The following is a 7,001-nucleotide window of genomic DNA, read 5'->3' on the forward strand; positions in this document are numbered from 1 at the left end:
GCAAGCGTGTTTGTCACTTTCCGAAGTCTGTCTGACACTTCAAACTAACGCTGCAAATGCGGCGCCTTGCAAGGGACGAGCGGAAGGCTGCAGAGTCATCACGCAGTTCTCTACGTGGGACAGCTCTCTACTGAGCGCGCTCACAACATCACAGGACAAACACGAGGGCCTCGCCAACGGCACAATAGAAACTAGTGAATCGGACTCTGGCTTTAATTAGCTGCCACCGCTGCTACCAAAGCCCCAGCTGGCTGCCCGAGCCGAAGTGGCCTCCTCGTCCTCAGATCATGTGGAGTCCAAGACGACGGACAAGCCCATTCTCTCCACTGTCATCCCTTACAGACAAGATATGGCAGCAAACACACTTCTTTTCAAAGCCAAGTCTCTTACATGACATACTCAAGGGCTGCTATTACATTTCCAGCAGTGATAGTTAGCAGTTAATTAATGTTCTGTTTGGATCTCTTAAAACCCGGGGTGTAGCTTGTCAAGGAGTAGACCAGGATTATTTAGCTAAGAAGCGTGTAGTGTAGCTTGTCAAGGAGTAGACCAGGATTATTTAGCTAAGAAGCGTGTACGGCTCTCCCTTTATAATGGAGACAAACCCCACGGTTGCATAATCTGATGGGGACAATCATGGAGGGATAATGAGATATCTATGAGGTCACTATGTTACAGTCTCAAAAGAACAACTCCCTGAGGCCTTGGAGCTCATGGAAACCTCTCTGTACACACAGATCCAGCCTGTGAGGACCACCGCACGGCTATTGCTAGCCTCCCCATTGTTAGATCTCCATGTCCTTGATTTGTATTGATTTTAAAATCTCAGATGCTGTTGGTGTGATCGTCCCACCAAAACCTCATCGCACGGATGTGTCCCAAGCAGCCCCAGCAGAAACGCTGGCCATGGTTGTGTCCCAAGCGTCCAATGTTCCATAGTGTTGCCACCAAGGTCCCGCTATGCTTGATGCATTGGCTGTTGCGCAAACTTTGATGTCAAACTATTGAAAATACTGTTTATTGATATTGTTGCAGGTCACTTTGGACAAAAACATCTGCCAATAACATGAACATAATGAATCATCTACAGAGATCCTGAGCTATCAAAGGTTCTTCCTGGAGAATGCCAACCATTCATATGGGCTTCTTACAAGCCCCTCTTGCGTAACAGTGTGATTGTGTGTGGTATCATTAGCCAATAGTTAGGATGGCCTTGAATAAGCTGTTTCATAATCACAGCTAATAGTCAGACCTCTCCAGGCTATCAGAGCTTCTTCTTCTTTTTGCACTCTGACCATGAGGCGATCACGTCCAGTGATCACGTCCAGCAGACTCTGAGCTGCAGCAGGGGGTGAGGACTTACGAAATCCCGTCTGAATTCATTTCATTTTTATTGTTTTTGCCATCGTAATTATTTTGGCCTTGTGGGATAAAAAAAACACTGTTAAATAAATAAAGAACTGGGTTTACTTTTGTTCTGCCTTTTGCAAGAGCTCATGGGCTAAAATGTTTTTGGGTCAAGAGAAACACCCTGAAAAGAAGCCCAGGGACACACGGAGGGCTGAACAGAGTCCTCATCAGGCGAGCCCAATTAAAGCTCTCCGTCAGGAATACGCGCTCGATATGGAGCCAGAACCTCCACAGGAGGTGTCAGCCGACCCTGTGACATTGTTACAAATGAAAAGGCTATAATTGGAATCCCATTAGCTGATCATTATGAGCAACTTCTCCCCTGGGCTGTGGAGAAGGTGAGCTCTACACACACACACACACACACAGACATCAGCTAGACTCACCCACACACACACACACACCAACTCACACACCACTCACACACATACACACTCACTCACACACACACACACATACACACACCACACACACACACTCACTCACACACTCACTCACACACACACATACACACTCTCTCTCACACACATACACACACACCTTACCTCACAGTCTCATTACCACTTTAAATTTTCCTGTCCGTAGTATCATGAAAGGCATTTTTGGAATAATCGGTATAAAAAAATGAGATTTAGTGCATTCTAAAAGTATGCCTTGAATGTTTTTTTGTTTTTTTTTGGGGGGGGGGGGGGGGGTACGGCCTTCAAGGGATTCTTCACTGGTCAATACAATCTGTGGAATTTGGTTATTTTTATTTCCTGGCCTTGAAGAATCCCCACTGAGAGCTTTACAGGCGTGTGTGTGCGTGTGTGTGTGTGTCCGTGCGTGGGCGAAGGCCGGCATGGTCCAGGGCTGTGGCCTGCTGCGCTTGCCCAACACTGGTTTGGACATTCGCATCGTAATGAGAACAAAGAGCGACATTGTTAGACACACACACACAGACACCCCTGAAGACCCTCAAAATATTCCAGAGTTTAGCAGCCAACGTTATGCAAGCGATGACACTGCAGAAGGAAGGTTGTCCAAGTACACCCAATAAAAGGACAAAAAGGAGGTGAAAATATGTGTATGCGCGCCTGTATGTGTGTGTGTATGCATGCCTGTGTGTGTATGTGTGTATGCATGCCTGTGTGTGTATGCATGCCTGTGTGTGTATGTATGCCTGTGTGTGTATGTACTGTACATGCGCCTGTGTGTGTGTGCATGCCTGTGTGTGTGTATGTACGCGCGCCTGTGTGTGTGTGTGCATGCCTGTGTGTGTATGTACACATGACTGTGTGTGTGTGCCTGCCTGCGTGTGTGTGTGTTTGTGTGCCTGCCTGCATGTGTGTGTGTGTGTTTGTGTGAGACAGAGAGAGAGAGAGAGAGAGAGGCAGAGGAGCAAGAGGGAGAGAGAGAAACAGATCCCGGAGCTCTTGTGATTCTAAACAAACTAATGCTCTTCTCATGAGAAAACCGCTGGCAAACACATGCAAATGTTACCATGGCAACAGTCATTCACAACATCATGGTGAACAGCCCCTTTCCAAAACACAGCTTTGGCCAGACGCCCTCGGGTGGTGGGGGGGTCAATGTCCTCATTCATGTGCTCTCTAATTTTGTTGTCAGGAACATGCAACCACCCGCTTCACATCAAATGTACTCCATTCTATTGTTCTCTAATTCAAATGTACTCCATTCTATTGTTCTCTAATCCAAATGTACTCCATTCTATTGTTCTCTAATTCAAATGTACTCCATTCTATTGTTCTCTAATCCAAATCAGACGTAAAGCTCACGCTGCAGAAGCCAGTAGTGGAGTGGGAATCGGAAGAGTTCCCTGTGGGCCAGTTATGTGTGTGTATGCATGCCTGTGTGTGTGTGTGTGTGTGTGTGTGTGTGTGTGTGTGTGTGTATGCATGCCTGTGTGTGTGTATGCATGCCTGTGTGTGTGTGTGTGTGTATGCATGCCTGTGTGTGTGTATGCATGCCTGTGTGTGTGTGTGTGTGTGTGTGTGTGTGTATATGCATACCTGTGTGTGTATGCATGCCTGTGTGTGTGTATGCATGCCTGTGTGTGTGTGTGTGTGTATGCATACCTGTGTGTGTGTGTGTGTGTATGCATGCCTGTGTGTGTGTGTGTGTGTGTGTGTATGCATGCCTGTGTGTGTGTGTATGCATACCTGTGTGTGTGTGTGTGTGTGTGTATGCATGCCTGTGTGTGTGTGTATGCATGCCTGTGTGTGTGTGTGTGTGTGTATGCATGCCTGTGTGTGTGTATGTGTGTGTATGCATGCCTGTGTGTATGTGTGTGTATGCATGCCTTTGTGTGTGTGTGTGTGTGTATGCATGCCTGTATGTGTGTGTGTGCGTGTGTGTGTGTGTGTGTGTGTATGCGTGCCTGTGTGTGTATGTACGGCAGAGTTCCCTGTGGGCCAGTTACCTTTCCAGGTCGGGCTGATTGCTGTGAGCTTAAAAGGGCATGATATCGTTTTTTGGACAAATGCTCTGCTGCGGCCTCCAGCGGCCTGGACTGTGCGATCGCAGCACCTCACTCTCCTGGACTGGACTGTGCGATCGCAGCACCTCACTCTACTGGACTGTGCGATCGCAGCACCTCACTCTCCTGGACTGGACTGTGCGATCGCAGCACCTCACTCTCCTGAACTGGATTGTGCGATCGCAGCACCTCACGCTCCTGGACTGTGCGATCGCAGCACTTCACTCTCCTGGACTGTGCGATCGCAGCACCTCACTCTCCTGGCAATAATGCGATCGCAGCACCTCACTCTCCTGGACTGGACTGTGCGATCGCAGCACCTCACTCTCCTGGACTGGACTGTGCGATTGCAGCACTTCACTCTCCTGGCAATAACACGGTGATGACCTGACATGCAGGTATGAGATGGGAACACACTACTTTAGAATTTAGATTAGTAAACTATCTTTACACGATGCAAATAGAGCATGTAGCCTGGGCCTTAGCCATATCAATCTGGATATCCACTTGTCGATTGTAGTTAAGAAACGATGCACCTCAACAGGAAGACGTTCTACTCTTTATCAGAGTGCTGTTCTCTTGTTTCCGTCTCATCTCATATAAGTCCACCGTGTCCACCATATTATCCTGTGCCCACTGTTATAATGTCACTGCATCAGGGGCCTGTGTTATGTAAGTTCTGGACATTTGAATATCATCTGGGTCCTGGCCTATTTGTGCTTTGTCCTGTTGAATTAGCTTTTGTCATCAATCAATTCTGTAACCTCAAGCCCCACTTGTTCTCAAGCATCTCCTTCATAATCCCATCAGTCAAAGCTAGACGTCTCTTCGGATGAGGCGTGCTGAGACTTCTACCCTGCAAATGTTCCCCTATTTGCCTGTAATTGATTCAGTATAGACTTGAGCGTATTTGCGGTGTGTTATCATTCTGTGGGCGTTGCCTGAGGAGTGTGTGGATGGAATCAGAAATAGCCCTGCTCGTCCTGTGGCCTCGTGGGTAATGGGGGGGGGGGGGGGGGGGGGGTCAGAGCACAGCGATGAGAAGACCGTAGTGAAGACGGACATGTGACAGCGCTATATTGGAACCAGTCCCCACTGTGCAACCAGCTGCATGGCCAACTGCACCTTTTTTATTTTCTTGGATCTTTGATAGGGTGTTGTTGGTATGATATTTGATTGTGTTATGGTTGCTAGGTTGTTGTTATGCTTCTCTTTGTGTTTGTTTTTTTGTTTGTTTGTTTGCTTTTTGCCTTTTGACTTATTTGTTGTAATGCATAATTTTTGTACAGCACGTTTTGTACACATACTTGGTCAGTTTGGTGAGTTTAGGCTGTTAAAAGTGTCTGCACAGGTTTGGTCAGTTTAATGAGTTTAGGTGTGTGTGTAGGCTGTTAAAGTGTGTGCACATGTTTGGTCAGTTTAGGTGTGTGTGTGTGTGTGTAGCCTCACTCAGACACAGTGGCGGACCGCGTCCAGTGTTCAGGGCTTCAGTGACTAAAATAATAATAGGGGGGCGTTACGGTGGAGATGTTTTTTCCATTTCAGCGTTTAAATCATAGACATAATATAGATAGACGCCGCATCGACCGCTACTCCTTACTAGCGCTGACGAGATTTGGAGCCGCCATCTTGGACCGGTCATCCACTCCACTCAGTGTAATCTGTTTGGCCTGTGAGATGAGCTGTCAGCGAACTTAATTAATCATATCTCACTGAATACCGAACAGATTCTCACTCGGTTTTTTTTGCTGCAAAGGTCATACATGTAGCTATGATACAGGACACATGATTTAGCGTATTTTAATATTCATAGTGGGTTTAACAGTAATAGAATATTCTGATATATGATATAAAGTGACCTGACGTCCGATATCAAAACTGGGAACATAATCCATGTTTGACAGCATAGACAAAACTAGTTTGATACAAGTTTAATGAGTTAAATATAGTTCACAGTTGACAGAAAAGTTCCATCAACAGCATTATTCACAGAAAGGTTCTATAAATATTTAAGTGAGATCAGTGCCATTCAGACATCTGAGGGGTATTCCAAGTAGGCCTTTGTGGTTTAGTGACAAACTTGGGTAAATTGACAGAATAAGTTGTAAACCTTCCAGTAGAAAAGCTGTATACAGGAAACATGGTTGTGTGTATTTTAATATTCATAGTGGGCTTAATAGTAATAGAATATTCTCATATATGATATATTATAAAGTGATGACATCCAATATAAACACTGGGAACATAACTAATCCATGTTTGACAGCATAGACAGAAACTGGTTTGATACAAGTTTTAATGGGTTAAATTGACAGAAAAAATCCATTAACATTTTCAGTTCAGTGCCATCAAAAATAAAGTTTGATGAACAGACATTGGTGTGGCATAAGTAAAGGAAATGGAGTAACTGGGTTCAATATCAACAGCATTTGTTAGACAAGTTCCATAAATATTGTAAAGTGCAAGTTTGTAGGTTTGTTTCTGATCCTTAAAAAACAGACATTGGTTTGGCATAGTAAGTGTAACTTCATCAATTCAAGACAAAAAGGTGACTTGTCACTTGTACAGTGTCAATGGGTTCATCAACAGCATCTGTTATTTACAGTTCACAGAAAGCTTTCAGCCCCAATGAAGAGATTAAATAAATAAGAATTAAGAAACATTTTAGAAACTGCTAAGATCAGCCCCGTTCATTGCAATCAGTAAAGAATCGGGGAGTGTCTTCACAGGCTCAGTGAGACAGAGTTTACAGTCATGCAGTTGGTTCTATGATTTCGATAACTGATGCTTGTAATTTTGTATGTTCCCACCTTGCTAAAATTGCTTGGGTACACTTTGGCTAAGAAAAAAGTGCTTCAGACAGCAGGTGGGCAAATAAGATAGCAGTACATAGTGAAACTGGGTAAACTCCCTAAAAGAGGACTGAGTCAACCAGACGATGGGAAAATGGGACACAGAGTGGTGAATGCAGGTGATGAAGGTGGAGCTCATAAATCAAATATTCAGTCACAGTGTAGCAGATGCCCTCCAATACTGCAATGAAGAGCTGCACCTTCCTCAGTTCCAGGGATGTGAGGAGACTATTCAGTTCATTCACAGTCTCCTTGAGCAA

The sequence above is a fragment of the Alosa sapidissima genome, chromosome 13 (assembly GCF_018492685.1).
Source record: "Alosa sapidissima isolate fAloSap1 chromosome 13, fAloSap1.pri, whole genome shotgun sequence".
Classification (NCBI taxonomy): domain Eukaryota; kingdom Metazoa; phylum Chordata; class Actinopteri; order Clupeiformes; family Clupeidae; genus Alosa; species Alosa sapidissima.